Here is a 20,163-nt window from a genome sequence, read left to right as displayed (position 1 = left end):
GCTGTGGTCCTGCCTGCACAGCATTGCCTCACCACTGCCCCGCTAGCCTAACTCCACCGCCACCCTAGGTATAAATAACCTCTCTTTCTTATCGTTGTCGTAGATCGGTGTAACCCAGTTAGGCATCTCCCATTCGAAATAGATATTGTTGGAGGTATGCAGATCTTCGCATATCTAAGACCGTATCTGTTTTAGATTGTCCACTTTTTTGGACAGCCCGCGGATGCGTAGATGGGGTAGTTTCCATATTCTGCTTTGATCCAAGACAGAGTTTCGGCACCACCTCCCTGTTGTTCTCCAGATACACACTCTCCCTTCTAGGACGTGTATCGGGAGAACAGTGGGGAGGTGCTACCGAAATTCTATCTCGGATCAGAGTAGAGCATGTAAACTAACCTCATCTATGCATCCGCGAGTGGGATTAGGACCTATCCTCACCCATTAGACAGTAGGCACGCCGTTCAGATGCAATTGGTGGTTATATTACTCGCTCATGTATATGCTAGAGGATGGATAACCGTGAGTGGATGTACACGGGCTGCCCAAGTCAGGCTGAAATCACCCCTGAATGGATGGACAAGACCGAGGGTTTCTTGAACCAAGCATTTGGCAAGGCAGCTAATGGAGCGAGAGACACATTCTGTCCCTGTAGCGAATGCAGAAACATGATAAGAAAAACAAGGAAGATCATGGGAGAACATCTTTGCAAGTATGGATTTACACCAAACTATACCCTGTGGGTGTTACATGGTGAAGCCCATTGTACTAGAGAAGAGGTGGTGAGACTACGCTTGGAGGCGTTTGATGCTGGTGGCGGGGTAGCAGGATGGTTAGGTGACTTTCACGAAGCAATGTTCACTGAAAGACCTATGGAGGAGGAGGAGGAGAAGGAGGATGAGGAGGAGGAGCAAGAGCCAACCGAAAAGGCGTTCTACCAAATGTTGCCTTCGGCACAGAAGCTGCTACACAAGAAGGCAATGGTTTCTCAACTAGATGCCATTGGACACCTAATGGGGTTGAAGTCCCAGTACAACATGAGTCGAGCCTGCTTCGATGGTATGTTGACAGTTATTGGTGGGCTGCTTTCGGAGGGTCATATTCTGCCGAGCAGCTTCTACGAGTCACAGAGACTCCTTTGTGCACTTAAGATGCTGTATGAGCAGATACATTGTTGTTCGAAGGGGTGCATCCTATTTAGGAAAGATCACAAGGATGCAAAGTATTGTCCAAAGTGTAAATCCTCTAGGTATGTGGAAGTAGACAAAGGTGATGGCCAGAAGGAGCAGCTTGAGATCCCCATGAAAGTCCTATGGCACCTTCCGATCATACCGAGGCTCCAACGGCTATTCATGACCAAGGAGTCCACGAAATAGATGACATGGCACAAGAATGGCATTCGATACAATCCTGACAAGATGGTACATCCAGCTGATGGTGAAGCATGGAAAAGGTTTAATCGCAAGCATCATGACAAAGATCTTGAGGCCCGTAATGTACGTGTTGCGCTGGCAACAGATGGGTTCAATCCTTATGGAATGATGTCGGCCCCATACACTTGTTGGCCCGTGTTTCGCTATCCCCCTCAATCTCCCCCTTGGGGTCCTCCTTCAACGGCAAAACATATTCATTTCTTTTGAGATTAAGTATGCCTAATTTGATCTTCTGATATGTCGTCTACTTGATGTCCTATAGGCGATTCCAAGTTGGTGCGCCACCCACCTCGATTGCTCAGAATATATTGTGGACACCTGGTTGGACGGGGACTGGAAGAAGAAGCATGAGGAGGCCCGCGATAGGCGTTTGCAGATGCCAGGTGTACCTCACCATTAGGGCAGCCGCAGCCTCAGCAAATATGCAAAGGCATATGTAAGTCTCCGCCATTGCTCTAATCTAGCCGCGCTCAATTCTGCATCATTTCTAACCACATGTTGTTGTCTTTCTTGTAGTCGGATGCACACGGTGGCCAGCCAGTTGGTCAACTCAAGGCATATTCTCTAGCTCACATGGGCAAGGCGACGGCCGACATCGAGTACAACCCAGATGCCCCGCTTGAGGCGTACACCAACTCCAACGTCCACACCCGCCTCTCTTCGTACACAGAGGCGGCAAGGTCAGTCCATAGGCTGGGCTACGATCCGAGAACCGAGGAGTGCCTTGATCCTCAGCTCATGATGAGGGTGGGGCAAGGCAAGAAGCATGGGCGGTTCTGGATTGGCGACGGCATCCTCGACACGGCCTCTACTCCTCCTCTCCACCAGCTCCGAGCAACGAGCACGAGCTCAAGTGTGCCCACACGCCAACTGCTGACCAGCGGTGTCGGCACTCTAGGTAAGCATTCCTGTTTCATTCGTCGTTCTTTTACTTTTACATACCTTACCTATGCATTATTGAAACATTGAGGTCAAATGTTGTAGGCCCAGGTGCAGGAACTGCAGGCCGAGCGGGAGGTCGAGCGGCAGAGGCTACAGGCTTTGGAGGCCCAGCGGGAGCAAGATCTGCGACAGATGGCCGAGATGATCAAGTTCATGCAGGAAATTGGCCAGCAACAAGGTTGGGCGATCCCACAGACGCTGCTTGCTCCAGATCCACCTCCACAACGTCCTGATTCTACCCCGGTGAGTATAAGTACGAAGTTTTACTTTCTATGCTGAAACTTAGAGAAACCTAGTGAAACCTAGAGAAACCTAGTGGTGGTGGTGGTGGTGGTGTGGTGGTCTTGGTGGTGGTGGTGGTGGTGTGGTGTTGGTGGTGGTGGTCACGGTGTTGTGGTGCTCATGGTGGTGGTGGTGGTGTGGTGGTGGTGGTGGTGGTCATGGTGGTGATGCGGTGGTGGTGGTGGAGTGTTGGTGGTGCAGTGTTGGTGATGGCGGTGATGTGGTGGTGGTGGTGGTAGTGGCGGATATTTATCTTGCATATTTATCTCTTCTCTTGTCGTTAACGTGCAATCTCTTCTATTTTGTGCAGCATCAATCGGGGCGGCGTCGAACCACCTCGGAGGGTCGCCAGGGATCGCATGTTGGGCCATCCCAACCCGGACCGTCACCGTGAGCTTCAAATGGCAGCCGTTGTGATATAATGTACTTGTGAACTTTGTGAACTATGCTTGTGTGTTTGGGCTTTCGACTTAGGAGTCGAGATTGTGATACTTGTATGCTATGTTTGTGTTTGTGGTGGATTGTGATATACATTTGTGTGATATATAATTGTGTTATATATATATGATGTATATCTTGTTTGCAACGATGGAAGACTAAAAACAAAAAAAAATTGATTTTTTTCACTTCTTTGCCGAGTGTCATGACCATGACACTCAGCAAAGCTAGGAATCTGGGACACTAAGCTTCCCAGCTTTGCCGAGTGCCATGGTCAAGGCACTCGGCAAAGAAAATTAAAAAAAAACTGCTTTGCCGAGTGCCTACCTACAATACTCGGCAAAGAAAATCCAAAAAAAAAAGAAAACAAGCTTTGCCGAGTGCCAGATGTAGGCACTCGGCAAAGCATTTTTTAAAAAAAATAAAAAACACATTTCTTTGTCGAGTGCCGACGTGTGGCACTCGGCAAAGGGGCCGTCACTGTGACCTGGCCGTCACGGCGGCTTTTCTTTGCCGAGTGCCGTCGTGGCACTCGGGAAATCCTTTGCCGAGTGCCCGACATGCGGCACTCGGCAAAGAAGCCTTTGCCGTGAAGGGATATGCCGACAGCTCTTTGCCGAGTACAGCACTCGGTAAAGGCTTTGCCGAGTGCAAAGCCTTCTTTGCCGAGTGCAATTGCACTTGGCAAAGCGCGTGTCTGCTGTAGTGTCGACACGTGATACACTTGCCAGGTACATCATTAAGTAGAACAACTGAATTTCCAGTAGTCAGAAGATCAAGCATCCAGGCACACCAGATATCAGAGAATCCACGATGGCGCAGGATAGTTTGAAGGCTTTCCTAGTTCATGGAATCAGAACCTTTGTGGAAGTCCAATGGTGGGAGCAGAATGGCGAAAGCAACAGTTGAGGAGATCAGCGGCATAGACAAAGTTTTCTACGATGCTGCATCCACGAACGAAACCGGTTTGGTCATCACTTATCAAGGACGGAATGATAGACTGAAAGCGTTTCGTTAAGACCTTGGACAGCCCCTTCACCGGGCAGTTTTGGTGGCAGATGGGACGAAAATCAATGGTGAGCGGGCTGCCTATTTTTTTTTGGGAGAAGGACAATATAAGAATTATTGATGCGTTCGAGATCAACGCATCGACGATAGAAAGCATCAAACAAAGAAAAGATAGCTGGGGACGTGATGCTTGGTGGCCTGGGAACATCTTTGCAGGAGTAAGCTTGCTGGGGGCTTGTCCTTGTTAGCCCACAGGATCACTGGCTCAGGTGAGTGAACCACTCACCAATCTTGCTGAGCACCCGCTAGTATTGCCGAGCACCCACTAGCTAAGTCAACCACGAACAAGCGTTGTCCGTCCCTACACACTATGGCTAGAGGTTGAAGAAGAGGGAGAACAGAGCATACACATACAGTACAAGACACCAGTGTTGGCCGAAGCCCTGTATGGTCGATGGCAAATATGAACTCTCTTTACTGAGTTGCCGTTGTAGTCTATTTATACAACTCTATCCATCGAGTCCTAGTACAGCGCACATGCTACAACAGTAACTAGATAACACAGCAGGACTTACTTCTGCGCCTGTCCCTGCATGTGGCTACAGTGTGGCAGGTGAACCATTCGGCGCCTGCCTCTGCAGCGGTTACAGTACCACAGCAGGGGGCTTTTTCGACGCCGCCTTCTCTTGCTGTGTGTTCACACAAGGAAACAGTAGATTATTCTAACAGTCCTGAAAGACCTAGAACTACAAAATGGGTGCCTACTTCTCAGAGTTGTTGATAAATTTCTTTCTGGAGAACCTGCGCCTTGGAAGGACTGGTTGCTTCGTAGTGATTCCATCTTCACTAATGAAGAGCCCTCGACCTCTCCCTCCTACCCTCGGAAGATTATTGGCGACGAGCTAGATACCAACCGTTCTATCACTTACGTCGAGGTCCATCATGGATCCTCCGCTTCTTTTTGGTATGACCAGTGGAGGAGCCATGCAGACGATGGACGAGCGCAGCAGGAGGAGCCGCATGGACGAGCGCGGCGGAGGTTGAGCCGCTGGGAGCATCACAGCCAAGCAGAGGCACGGCGACAGGAGCCGCAGCCGGTAATAACCGGTACCATAGGAGGAGCCGTGCCCAGGCCGCAGACGACGACAGCAGCATGGCGGCGGTAACCCTAACCCCAACTCAGAACTTGGCTCTGGATACCATGTTAGGAATGCTGCTTGTATTCAGAGGAGGGGCTGAAGGCCACCATATGTACATGTACAATATGCAGAAGCACCCTTATGCAGTAGGAGAAATACAAAGTACACACATATCTCTGACAGTCTTGTTTCTACTTCTAAATTTTTCATTTAGTCCTTGATCTGTGGAAATTAGAAGACATTTTTTTCATTCTTTGTATGAAAGATAAGTCACAACGTTTTTAATTTCACAAGTTTTTTTGTCTATTCCCTTGTACAAATCTTATTGATACGGCCTATAATTGTTTTATCTTTTAAGCGAATTCAAATATTCAGCAAAATACCTTCATGTTATTTATCAGGTGGGGAGCAAATTTGGGGAGAACACATCCAGATGGCCCGGGGTCCATGCTCAGGTTGGTAAGCTAAGTGACATCCTTCCGGGACCAGCAGCTGGGGTTTTCTCCTCTTTCACATCTGGAGCTTGATATGATTCGTAGTAATGGCACCATGACCCTTGATCTTTAGCCCTTACTACACGTCATATGGAAGGAAACCCACATGTGTCACCAAGAGAACAAAAGAACTGTTGGCATGTGTAATATATATGCCTTTGGAAATCTGCTGCTTACAGAAAGATGCCACATTGCTGGTTCAGTATTGATTGGCGGCATATCCTGCCATGCCTCCTACATTCTTATTGTGACTGGATAACATCGTGGAGAAGCTCGGTAAGTTCTGATGGAAACCGACGAGTGGTTAGGGAAATCAGATTTGGTTTCAGTGTTTCCTGCTTGGAATTACACTTAATTGGTACATAGGACAGAACAAGAAGTGCAACTCGCTGCTGATACTAGTTCACTTTTTTGGGGGGGGACTCATGCATGTTGTGGATACCCGGCACTTGAAGTTGTCAAAAGAATATTTGGGGGTCCATTCTTTCACTTTTTTTTATAGATACGCCTGCCTGCTCTTTCTTCCTCTCGCGCGCGTGCTATGTCCTCCTCACACTGCTCCCCCGTCTGCGCCGTCCGGCTCTGCTTGCTGCTTCCCATGCCCGCCGCCTGCTCTGCGTTGCCCCCGCACTAGGGATGCACGACCGGCTCCACTCGGATTCGCAGCTCCATCAGCCACCGCCGCAGCGCGGTTCTGTGACTTGGCTCGCCGCTCGCGCTGCCCGGCGCCTGCCCACTGGCCCGCACGCAGCACACTCTCGGCGACTAAGTGGGATGCGTTTGTCGGCACTTTTTTGGGGACGTGCTCGCCCCCATTCCATGCGTATATTGCACAAATATTCCTTAGGTGGTTTGTCCTGCTCGGTCTGACTCCCAAACAAATAGAAAGTGGGCTCGTCCCATCCATCCCAGGGCCGTCCACCTGCGCATGTGCAGCCTGTGCGACCACACAGGGCCCCTAATTAATTTCCAGGGTCCCCAATCTCCAATGGCACGTACGTATATGTCTGGCTTCTATTCCTAGGCTCAAGTTATGCCTGATTGATGATTGCAACTTGCTGGTGTGTTGTACAGTTCTGAGATTTTGTATAATTCGACCATGTGGCTGCTGCTACTTGCTACTCCTAAGTGGCTGCTGCTCTTACTCTACTGCTACCACTCCTTCTCTATTTTTTTGCTTATATACTGCTGGTGTGTAGTGGCTGCTGCTGCTGCTGCTGCTACTACTACTACTACTACTACTACTACTACTCCTACCACTACTACTACTACTCCTCCTCCTACTCCTCTTACTACTCCTACTACTCCTCCTCTTACTACTCCTACTACTCCTCTTACTACTCGCTACTCCTAAGTGGCTGCTGCTCTTACTCTACTACTACCACTCCTTCTCTGTTTTTTTTGCTTATATACTGCTGGTGTGTAGTGGTTGCTGCTGCTGCTGCTACTACTACTACTACTACTACTACTACTACTACTACTACTACTACTACTACTACTACTACTACTACTACTACTCCTACTCCTCTTACTCCTCCTACTCCTCCTCCTCTTACTACTACCACTCCTTCTATATTTTTTTTTGCTTATGCTGGTGTGTAGTGGCTGTTGCTACTACTACTACTTAACTACTACTACTCCTACCACTACTCCTACTAGTACTCCTCCTGCTCCTACTCCTCCTCCTCCTCCTACTCCTCCTCCTCTTACTACTCCTCCCTCTACTTGCTACTCCTACTGCTGCTCTTCTTTCATTGATGCTCCTACTACTACTCCTAAGTGGCTGCTTCTCTTACTCTACTACTACCACTCTACTGCTACACTTACTCTACTCTACTACTTTCTACTTACTACTACTACTTGCTACTCCTAAGTGGCTGCTGCTCTTACTCTACTACTACCACTCCTCTATTTTTTTGCTTATATACTGCTGGTGTGTAGTGGCTGCTGCTGCTGCTACTGCTACTACTACTCCTACCACTACTCCTACTACTAATCCTCTTACTACTCGCTACTCCTAAGTGGCTGCTGCTCTTACTCTACTACTACCACTCTACTGCTACACTTACTCTACTCTACTACTTTCTACTTACTACTACTACTTGCTACTCCTAAGTGGCTGCTGCTCTTACTCTACTACTACCACTCCTTCTCTATTTTTTTTGCTTATATACTGCTGGTGTGTAGTGGCTGCTGCTGCTGCTACTACTACTACTACTACTACTACTACTACTACTACTCCTCCTCCTCCTCCTCCTCCTCCTACTCCTCTTACTCCTCCTACTCCTCCTCCTCTTACTACTACCACTCCTTCTCTATTTTTTTGCTTATGCTGGTGTGTAGTGGCTGTTGCTACTACTACTACTACTTAACTACTACTACTCCTACCACTACTCCTACTAGTACTCCTCCTGCTCCTACTCCTCCTCCTCCTTCTACTCCTCCTCTTACTACTCCTCCCTCTACTTGCTACTCCTACTGCTGCTCTTCTTTCATTGATGCTCCTACTACTACTCCTAAGTGGCTGCTTCTCTTACTCTACTACTACCACTCTACTGCTACACTTACTCTACTCTACTACTTTCTACTTACTACTACTACTTGCTACTCCTAAGTGGCTGCTGCTCTTACTCTACTACTACCACTCCTCTATTTTTTTGCTTATATACTGCTGGTGTGTAGTGGCTGCTGCTGCTGCTACTGCTACTACTACTCCTACCACTACTCCTACTACTAATCCTCTTACTACTCCTACTCCTCCTCTTACTACTCCTACTACTACTCCTCTTACTACTCCTACTACTCCTCTTACTACTTGCTACTCCTAAGTGGCTGCTGCTCTTACTCTACTACTACCACTCTACTGCTACACTTACTCTACTCTACTACTTTCTACTTACTACTACTAGTTGCTACTTCTAGCTACTAACTGTTGGCTGTTGTTGCTTTTTTTGCCAAATCTCCCAGGACTCGCCCAGGACTTGTTGTCCTGTATTTTTCCATCAGCTGCTGCACTATGTTTGTTAAGCAGCAGTTGCTTTTTTTTGCCAAATCTCCCCTCTCCTCTCCTCTCCTCTCCTTTGTTTTGCCGATGATGAAATTGTCTAAGTCCATACATTATATGGAATATGAGCTGATGATCAAGAACTTGTGAGGAACTTGGCATCATTAGCAGCCGCCCCTACATTACCTTCTCCTCTCTTCTCTGTTATGATGCCTTGATGCTCCAAGTTCAAGATCAGATGATGATTGACATGTTTCTGAGGCCTCTACCACTGCTACTTCTCGTTTTTTATATTGTTGTTTTATAGGACTACTTTGGTTTATAGACCTTTTTGATTTCTTATACCTTCTCGCGTACCTAAAGCACACTTTCTTGCATCTTTTAGAACAAAGCGCGAAATAATGTCACGGACAACAGACCGTGCAGCTCGATGCCCCGAGCATGATGAGCAGCCAACCCTTGAGGAGCAAGCACTAGAGGACCAGCTTACTCAGGAACAGTTCGATAACGAGGTAGAAAAAGATCTAGAAGTGATGCTTACTCAAGAGGAGTGTGATGAGGTGGAAGGCCCTGAAGGAGAGGCTACTGAAGGCGAAGAAGAAGAGGATGACGAGTCAGAAGAGGGATATGAAAGTCCCGAGGATCCTTTCCCACCTGAAGCAAGAAGGAAGCCAACGGAGGAAGATTTGGACAAGGATTTTGACCCAAATGAGGAGGTAGGGAAGAAGCCTTAGCTTGTAAATTTTGCTAAAGCTTTGGCTGTGTTACCTCTGCTAACACTTTGACCTATCCTATATACAGGTCCCTCCTGAAACTCAGAAAAGACGACATCGACGTCCGTGACATCTCGCTGGACAAGACGGAGTAGAGGAAAGGAGAGCAGAGGCAACAACCACAGAGACGGATCACGATGCCTCTGCTCCACAAACTCAAGACACAACCACGACTACCAAGCCTAAAAGGAAACAAGGGGATAGAAAAGGAAATCTATATCCAGATAAGGCTTGCTATGTGATAACGAAGGTTGGGCCAGCAGGGGAGATCCTTGAGCCGAAGGAATTAAGAGGACGATTCCGTAATGCGATCGGGGCCCTAGTAAGAGATAAATTGAACCAAGCAATCCCTAACTGGAAAGAGGTACCAGAGAACATAAAGAATGCACTATGGGATAGGCAGCTAAAGGTCAATTTTAGATTTCCAGAGGGTAAGCACGAATTGGTAAAAAAAATGCTATCAGGATGATGGGAGAGTCATTGCGACGTTGGAGGTCGAAGCTTAACACAAAGTATATCCAAAAGGGGTTAACTCCCTTCAACGAGTTCGGCAAAATAACACCTAGTCAATGGGAGGAGCTCGTGGCTCAGAAGACTTCAGCGGAGGCATTGGAGCTCAGTGCTCGTAACACCGAGCTAGCGAAGAGGAACAAACACCACCATCATCTAGGCCCTGGTGGCTACTATGCTAAGGAAGAGCAGTTTAGAAAGATGGATGAAGAGGCCACAACTGCTGGGAATATCGATGTGACGAAGTTGAAGGTATGCTCAAGGAACTGGATATATGCGAGGAGTACAGAACCATCCGGCAGTAATCTTAAGTTTGATAAGCCGGAGACCCAAGAGGCGGTATCAAGGATACTGAAATATGCTGAAGACAAAGAGAAGGGCTCATTCAATCCTTCCAGAGAGAGGGATGAGCTTAGCCTTGGCTTGGGAAACAAGGAGCACACAGGCCGCACCAGGGGGCTAGGGAAAAGGATGACTTGGAAGCAAGGATTCAAAGAGGACAGGCACATGTACAAGAAACATGGCCGAGACCGGGAGACTAGTCTTGAGCTCCAAGTGAAGGCTCTAGTTGTGAAGGCGCTGAAGGAGCAAGGAATGTCTATGGAGCCACGTATATTAGTGACACCACCAGGAGAACTGGCATTAGTTGGCAGCCCTCCGAAAATTCCTAGCAGCCAAGGTTCCACTGCAGCCACAACCTCAGTCGATCTCATACGGGAACCTACTAGTTGCACCTTGGTGTTTCTCAGCGGCCGACAGAACACTGTGATGGAGGTGGCAACGGGTGTTGCACATCCTCCCAGTGGCTTACACCACAATAATAACATATCGCCGGACTACACTAGGGTCGAGGTGCATACAGTCAAGCCCAAGTTCATGCATTGGAGGATAGACTACGCAACTCCCGAGGGGCTGGTGTTACTCGGAGACGTTATGGGGCAGTTCATCCTCTGGCACAAACGGGACATTATATTGACTGCTTCTTCGCCGCCTCCCCCTCTCCTAAATTTGGAGCGAGTTGTTGAGGCCGGGGAGATATTTTCACCATCTCGTGACCCCCACATTCCTGAGATGCCACATTCTTCCCCGCCTCCTATCGAGCATGTGCCTGATGAGATGCCACAACCTTCTCCAGCTTCGTACCGGGCAAGTGCATCATGAGATGCCACAGTCTTCTCAACAAGCACAACCTGATACATGAACAATGAGTGCCTCCTGAAGAAGGTGATGCACAAGAAGATGAGGACGTGCCTGAATGGGAACTCCGAAAGAAGATTCCAATCCACATAAGGCCAGTTTATGTTCCGATCAAAGACGTCTTGTCGGTGTCCAAGTGGTATTCCCATGATCAGTTCAAGCCTGAAAACCAAGTTAAAAAAGTCCCATCACGGGGTTCTGAGGAGGCCGTAAGTAGCAAACTTCACCAAATTGCAAAGCAGTATCCAAATGTTGATGCCATCGAAATGGTCAAAGGATTGCCCGAAAAAATATGAAAGAGGCAAGCCCTTCCTACCAAACCAGGGACATCCAGCGCCTACCACTTGGAATGAGAAGGTTCCATGATTGGTACTTGCGTGTTCTCCCAACGAGCATAGATATCATACAAGCATGCTTTCCCACCGGCACATTTGGAAGCCCAGCCGGGAAAATTGTCTTTGACTTCAATGACATGCACACATGCTTTCACCTGGGAGAAATGGAGATGAATCTAATTCGCACGTGGTGCCTGTAAGTCCTTGTCCTCCCGATATGATATGAATGTAATCTTTGAATTTTGTTGTAACTAACCCACGCCGTGATTTGTAGAATGCAAGTGCACATTGTCAAACAAATGCCAAGTGTGAAAGCCGGGTATGTAGACCCTCAAGCTATAGCCCAAACAAATTTTAATTACCCTAAACGGTGGACACTGGATGCCAAAGAGCTAGCAGCTGCAAAGACTCTTCGGGAGAAAGAGCGCATCCGTAGTGCGAAGCTAAGGGAAGAGTCCCTTAAGGTTGCGGCATACATTGCTCTGGCTTTCAAAAATCTCCAACAACACTCTACTATATGGCTACCATACAACTTCGAGTAAGTTCAACTATAACTTAAAGCTATGTTCAATATATTTTATTCGATGTAAAAGAGCTTATCTAGTTCTATGATTAAATCCATGCAGCAACCACTGGATTTGTATAGCCGTCGATGTCGGGAAGAGCATGGCATGGGTCTTTGATTCAATAGATAAGGACCCGGCGACATACAAAGACTTCATATCGATTCTCAAGACGTATACATATCGACAATCCTCATTAGCTTATATGTCTGTATACATACTTGTAACGTTCACTTATGCATACTAACAAGTTGTATTTGCTAAAATAATTCGAACAGGGCATTTAGGTTCTATGTCTCTCATCATCACGGAAGGCATGATCCAGCGAGGAAGGAAAAGCTGGCTATAAAAACACTATGTGCGGTAAGTGTAACTTACTTCTTCAGTACTCCGTTATATGGCTGTCAAAAGCATTACCTAATATTTTCATATGCAAAACACACAGTGCCCCAAGCAAAGGCCTAGGGAGTGTACATTGTGGATACTATATATGTTCTATGATGAGTAACACCGGTGCCTACAGGAGACACCCCTTAAGGGTAAGTTTGAACCTCTTCACCCGTAGTATAAAAACTTCATAAATGGTATGAAATACTAAACTGAAACTTGTTTTCTTGTAGTGGAGAGAAGAGAAAGGAATAAAAAGAGACCCATACAAGGATGACCAACTCTTAGAGCTCAGTCGGCGACCTTTGCAACTTCATATTGGACCAGATTGTACACGTCAGAGGCGCCTACCATGATCGAGAGTCTGACTTAGGTACAAATCCTTAGTACCAACACCTTCATGAGACTGAAAGGCTAGCTCTAGGACGTTGATAACAATGTGTATGAAATTTATATATTTAATGATGGATTGTATATATATCATTATGAATTGGACTTGTAATTGTACTTTATATAATACTATTGTGCTTGTAGTCACGTTCGAAACGTAGGTCACGTGGCGTTCGGCAACGCGAACGCGGTTCGGAATGTTGGTCGCGGGGCGTTCGGCAACGCGGATGCTGGATGGAATACGCAGAAACAAACAGTTCTGGTCGAATTTGAATTGTAAATTTGAATTTTTTTTGGAGGGAAAACGTACTGTAGGGGCGGTTCTAGATTGAACCACCCCTACAAACAGGTATTATAGAGGCGGCTGGCACTACAGCCGCCCCTACAAATAGATTTGTAGGCGCGGTTGGTTCTTGAGCCGCCCCTACAAATAGATTTGTAGGGGCGGTTCGTAATACCAGCCGCCCCTACAAATCTATTTGTAGGGGCGGCTCAATCACCAACCGCCCCTATAAATCGATTTGTAGGGGCGGCCTGGGAACCGCCCCTACAAATACATGATTTGTAGAGATGGTTCGGTAGGGGCAGTTGGCCAAACCGCCCCTACAAAGGGTTACCAGCCGCCCCTAAAAATGCTTTTTGTAGTAGTGTAGATTATGCAAATATTATATCAGTGCGCCACATGTATATGAATTTAGACATTGTTTGGCATTTATTATTTTTCCATTGCAGAGGCATACATTCTAGAGGAGGTGTCGAACTTCACAGAGAAATACTACACTGAGAAACTTCCTAACATTCATAATCCACCCCCTCGTTACAATGCTGGCGAAAATGAATCGAACCTCAGCCTTTTCCAAGGGCAACTTGGAAGCGCAAGTGCGTCGACCACTAAGCAATTGAAAAATGAAGAGTGGCGCAGTATCATGCTATATGTGTTGACCAACCTTGTCGAGGTGCAACCGTTCATTCGGTAAGTTCTAAACGAACTTGTTTCATTTCGCAGTATGTCCTTGTTTCGTCGTCCAACCCCCTTGTTTCTCGTTGGTACAGGGAATTTCTTCGTCAATCCTGGCATGGATCAAGGCAACCTACCCCGCAAGAAAATGATACCCTTCTTTCATGAGGTGCAGGACCAGAGAGCCCCGATTTCATTTGTTGGTTCAAACAGAAAGCCCAAACTGATGCGCCTATAAGTGATGAGTTAATACAGGTTGCAAACGGCTGTGCCGTTAGGGTCAAGTCATTTACCGGTTATGACGTAAATGGATATCGTTTTCACACAGCAAGCTACGAGCAGAGTCGGCCCAATCGACAAACCACAAACAGTGGAGTTGTTATGCCCGGCACTAATGGACTCGACTATTATGGAAGAATTGAAGAAATCTACAAACTATCATTTTATGGTTCCAAACCTCTTACTCCTGTCATATTCAAATGCCATTGGTTTCATCCTGGTGTAACGAGACGGACCCCTAAGCTTGGGCTAGTCGAGATTCGACAGGATTCCGTCTATCCAGGAAAAGATGTCTACATTGTGGCTCAACAGGCCTCCAGGTTTATTATACGTCATACGCGTGCAAAGACGCCGAACATCTTAAGGGTTGGTCTATTGTGCACAAGGTATCGCCACACGGTAAACTACCTGTCCCAAATGATGAAGATTACAACTTCAACCCAAACACATACGATGGAGAGTTCTATCAAGAAGAGGGGCTACAAGGGAGGTTTGACATAGACTTAACTGAAGAGATAGGAATGGAAGTAGATAATGAAAGGGATGATGACGAGGACGCTGGAGACGAGGTGCGAAATCTGAAGGACATAAAAATGCTTGAGCGATTACATTTCGGCAATGACAATGAAGACAACATTCCTCCTTTGGATAGTGTTGATGAATTGGACAATGTTGATAGTGATGACGAGACCTATGATCCAGCTAATTTCAATCATGAAGATTATTTCTAATACATGTAATACTATGTTTTTTGTAATTATGTTTTATTCATTTTTGCATATATTTCTAATACATGTAATACTATGTTTTTTGTAATTATGTTTTGTTTATTTTTGCACCTATTTCTAATTACGTCTTGTTTTTCTTTTTTATTGTAGGTGATTGAACAAAGATGGTGGGCGATCGTCATAGGTCTATGAACTCGATTTACCAAAGACCACGCTAGTCGCAGGAGGGGGCAGAGGGGGCGGCAGAGGGATCGAACAGGAGGAGGAGGACCGCTAGCCGCAGGGGGGGCGTCTCCTCCCACGCCACTGTGAGGAGGACCGCCAGTCCGCAGGAGGAGGTGGCGCCCGTGGACGAGTCAGACGAGGAGCTGGTTCGGCAGACTGGAGGAGGAGGAGGAGGAGGAGGAGGGGGGGGGGAGACGGCAAGCACGGGTTCCGCTTCCTCCAACTCCTCTTCGAGTGTCTACTTGCGAGGTCCCGCGAGCCTCCCACAGGTTCCGCTTCCTCACCAATGCCCAGTGATTTGCCCCGAAGGACAAAAGTAAGTAACTGTATATGTTATCACCACTACTTCATATGATATGATGAAAAAAACTAATAATTTTTCTTAATCACTTGTGCAGGAACTGGGTGGTTGTGTCGGGTGGTAGCGCACGGCTAGTCAACGGCATCCTGGGTCTTCTGTGCAGGCAGCACTTCCCCGGCATTGTCACGTACGCATCGAAGACGGAGCCGGCCTACTCGTTTGACCACTACGTCGTCGCCTCCGATGCAGGAGTACCCCAACAAGGCGGCGCGGGTGAAGGCAGAGTTTTGGGTAAGTCTCCCTTGCACAACTATTGCTCAATACGTCGCATTCATTGTATTTTTCTTGAAATAATGAATGGATACATCTCTTTTGTATGCAGACTTATTATAGATGCGAGGAGAGATTTGAGGCCAGGGCGGAGTAGGCGACTACCAAAGCCTGTAAAAAACTCATCACCAACATGCATCACGAGGCGCGCATCCAGGCCATCGTAACCTACTACGGGTCGAAGCTTGGAGAGAGGAAAACCAAGAAAGACGCAAGAGAGATGCAGCTGACCCGAGAGCAGTACCTTGAGGTAAATGAAGAACATCAATATTGATTCGTTTTGAGATTAAGTTGGTTTAATTTGATCTTCTTATATGTCCAATACTTGATGACGTGTAGGTGATTCCCTGGTGGTGCCAAGCGTATCCCGAGTGCTGTGCGATGATGGTGGATAGGTGGTTCATGGAGGAGTACTTCAAGATGCACAGGGATGCTCGGGACCGTCGTTTGCTGATGCAAGGTCCAGCACACCATCAAGGCAGCCGCAACCTCGCCGGATACAAACAAGCATGGGTACGCGAATTGATTTATCTATTGTCACGCTCAGTTCTGTCTGATTTCTAATCATCGTGCTGTCTTTCTCGCAGTCGGCGTCACATAGTGGCCAGGCTTGCTCAGACTTCTAGGCATGGTGTATGGCCCACAAGGTCAAGGCGACGTCCGACGTCTCCTTCAACCTGGAGGACCTGCCCGAGGCATACACGAACCCAAGCGTCCACTCCCGCATCAGTGAGTACACTGAGGTGGCGAGGTCACTCCATGGGGCAGACCATGATCCGAGCACCCAGGACTTTGATGGAGAGGCCGTCATGAGGGCGGGGCAAGGCAAGAAGCATGGGCGGTTCTGGCTTGGCGACGGCGTCATCGACACGGCCTCTACTCCCTCTCTCTCCCAGATCCGAGCACGGAGCACGAGCGAGAGCCCGGCCATTCGCACACGGCCGACCGCTGCACAACACCGGGTCGACGCACTCGAGGTTATTCCTGTTTTACTCGTCATACATTGATCTTTACACACCTTAATTAGCTTTGTATTACTAAAACATTGGAGTGAAATATTGTAGGCCCAGCTGGAACAAGAAATAAAGGAACGTCAGGAGCTGGGGGCCCAGCTAGAGGCCGAGCGGCAAACCCAGGCGCAAAGGCTGATGGACATTGCGGATTTCCTACAAGGGCTTGGGCAACGTATGGGCTTGTCTCTGCCACCTGGGCTGTTGGTTCCACCTCCGCCTCCGCGTCCTGTAGCTGCAGCTACTCCTGTGAGTATCAAAGTTTTTTTACTTTTGCTTGTGCTTTGCTTATATGGCCTCTATCGTCCTAGATTAGCTATCAAAATAATCTTGTCTCACATGCAATCTTTTCTCCTTTGTGCAGTCTCCATCTGACGGTGGTTTGAATAATCCACCTCATGCACCTACGAATGATGCATCTAGGCCTTCATCATAGTCGCAGTGGCCGAGATGAGTGCATGTTGTATTTTTTACATTTGTTGTTCACTTGGTGATGGACTTGTGATATACTTGTGATGCACTTGTGGACTTTGATGGACTTGTGGACTTATTTGGATGAACTTGAGCACTTATTATTATATATTGTGATGGATGTGATATGAGCGGATGGATGAGATATATATGCGATTGATGAGATATATATGTGATATATGTTTGTATGAATGTATTTGTCATGATGGAATGCAAAAAAAATTTGCCGTTTTGGGTCACTTTGCCGAGTGTTGCACTCGGCAAAGGACCCCTTTGCCGAGCGTAATGGTCACAACACTCGGCAAAGCTGGCAAAATGGGCGACCAGAAAACAGATTTTCCAGCTTTGCCGAGTGCTATGACTATAACACTCGGCAAAGAAATTAGAAAAAAAAAATTAAACTTTGCCGAGTGCCTGGCGTGTTGGCACTCGGCAAAGAAAATTTTCAAAAAAAAATAAAAGCTCTTTGCCGAGTGCCTTCCGGGTTGGCGCTCGGCAAAGAATTTTTTTAAAAGAAAATAAAAAATCTTTGCCGAGTGCCTGGCGGGTTGGCACTTGGCAAAGAAAATTTTCAAAACAAAGCTCTTTGCCGAGTGCCTTCCGGGTTGGCGCTCGGCGAAGAATTTTTTTTAAAAAAAATAAAAGCTCTTTGCCGAGTGCCTTCCGGGTTGGCACTCGGCAAAGAATTTTTTTTTTAAAAAAATAAAAGCTCTTTGCCGAGTGCCTACAGGGATGGCACTCGGCAAAGAAGGCTTTGCCGGTCAATTTTTTGCCGTGTGTTCTTTGCCGAGTGCCGCACTCGGCAAAGGCTTTGCCGAGTGCAATTTGGCCTTTTACCGAGTGCTTCAGGCACTATGCAAAGAACCTGAATCCATTAGTGAATGCCACCACCTCCGACGACAAAGACCACCTCCTCGACCACACCCTGTCCCAACACAGTGACGTCGTCTGCAAGGGCCCTATTCGTTTGAGTTACTTTTCAACCATGGAATAGTGTTTTTCTCTCACAACATTTTAGCATAAGTATCAGTATAAACCAAATTTTAGCATAAGCGAATAGGACCAGTCCTCCAAGGTCATTGTTCCTCCTCCTTCGCTGAGCCCGCCGCCCGGCATCGATAATAGTATTGTAGCCCATGCCTACGGTTCATCGTCATCAGGCCTCCACCAGCCCTGCCGGCTGACGCTAGAACAAGTGGACGTTAGCACCGTTGCAGCCATGAAAGACCGTGTCCCCAGCTCATCCATGTGCTCCCCCAGTGATGCCAGGAGGATAGGTTGTCTCTGTTTTGTAGGCCGAGTCAGTGCATCCCATGCGCCAGCATCTAGGGCCTTGCGTCAGCAGCAACCGACACATTAGACCGCCTGACGCCGATGGTTGGCAACACGTTCTACCATGACGATCATCAAATCATCCCGGATAGCAAGCGTAGTCGCCAGCACAGTTCCACCAGGCGCCCCAGTTGACCCGTAGTCGACGCTTTTCGGCAGACTTCGATGGAAGACGCCTCAACTGCTTGTCCCAGAACCATCATCGCGTTGTCTGCAAGCTGCTGCCATGGTGCTTGCGTTGCAATGGGTTCCCGCTGGGGACGTTGCGGGATGGGTGTTGCCCATCCCCATGCCCGGCATACCTGATTTCCAGATAGGGCACGTGTTCTGGCGAGATGCGGCAGCACTTTGAAACACATGCGTTGTCAGGTGACTCACGATAGGAGTTCGAGTCTGCCTATGTCATCCGGGGACAGGATCCTGGAGAGATTGGGACCCACCCTATGGTCCTTGAGCTAGACCCACTACCATGGCTACGTGCCCCTCCGTTGGCACATCGATGCACCAGATGGTTTGACCCACGCTATGGCGCGACACCCACCACAGGCTTGTCTTCGGTTTCTAGGACCGCGACATGGGTGGTGTTGTCCCATGAGGAAGAGTGCCTACCCACAATCTGTGCACGGCCTCGCTCACCCAGGAACCGTGACCGCGAGGTGGGTAGCTAGCGCAGATGTGGTAACCCAGGCGTTATGTCACGAACCCTGATCTGATTCAGTTACAAATCGAAGTTACACCACATATGAAAGCTTTGGAAGGTTCTTACAGAAAGGAATCAGTACAAGGGAGGTGGAAGAAGGATTTAAGGAAGAAGATACAAGTCTAGCCTAAGCTAGCATCGAGCAATCGCTCACCTCGAGCTCGCGCTCGCCACCACCGGGTTCATGTTCTGGTCGTTCGACACCTGTCTGTTGCGTGTCCCCTCCTCCTTTTGTACATCTGCTTGCTTTTTAGGCACAGAGCTGGCCCAATATATGGCGCAGCCCACATCTCTATGAGATCCATTGTTTAGTACAGTAGGTATATGACATTCTCCCCTCCTAAAAATTCGGCTTGTCCCCAAGCCGATTTCCTGGATCTGACAAGATCACCCGTTGAACCTTGAGGATGCTAGTCCAGAGCACACCATTGAATATCTTCTTGATTTTCGCTAGGATATCAGTTTCACCAATGATCAATATTCTGTGCCTAGCACTTTCCAAAAGAACCATTGATGCTTTTGTATTGCCGATAAACAGATTACTGGACTGAAACTTCAACACTTCTAGCAGGGGTCCTGATGCAACTCTAGAAATAACTGTGTCTGTGATGAGGTTCCTGGCAAGACAACAGTGAACACAGTTGCTGCATGCAAATAATACCCATGGGGTTTTCAATTGCACTAGCTCTTTGTAATCATAGTTTGCAACGACACAGCTCTTCCATTTTTCTCTCGTGAACAACTGCTTGCAGCCCAAGTGTAGACCAGCATGCTGATAGTTCTGAAAATACTTTTGTGGTGGTCGCGGCCATTTATGTATCCATTGTAGTCCTGCTTTGGCAGCACCAAACCATTAGTGATGCATGGGTCACCAATGCAGAGTCTCCTTTAATGTACTGACTGAACTTGAAAGATAGCAATGGTCTTGGCCTCAGCT

The 20,163-nt window shown here is 47.6% G+C and overlaps 1 long non-coding RNA gene across 1 annotated transcript; it reads left to right on the top strand.

Moving 5' to 3' along the window:
- Positions 1-11,566: 11,566 nt before the first annotated feature.
- LOC136532081 (uncharacterized) lies at positions 11,567-12,478 on the top strand. Its single transcript, XR_010778165.1, has 3 exons — positions 11,567-12,090; positions 12,179-12,289; positions 12,394-12,478. It is a non-coding gene; the product is annotated as an uncharacterized lncRNA (long non-coding RNA).
- Positions 12,479-20,163: the final 7,685 nt, after the last annotated feature.

This window comes from Miscanthus floridulus, unplaced genomic scaffold, assembly GCF_019320115.1.
Source record: "Miscanthus floridulus cultivar M001 unplaced genomic scaffold, ASM1932011v1 fs_520_2_3, whole genome shotgun sequence".
NCBI classification, from domain to species: Eukaryota; Viridiplantae; Streptophyta; class Magnoliopsida; order Poales; family Poaceae; genus Miscanthus; species Miscanthus floridulus.
The sequence above is the reverse complement of the archived record's forward strand: the minus strand, read 5'-3'. Positions and strand labels throughout refer to the sequence as shown.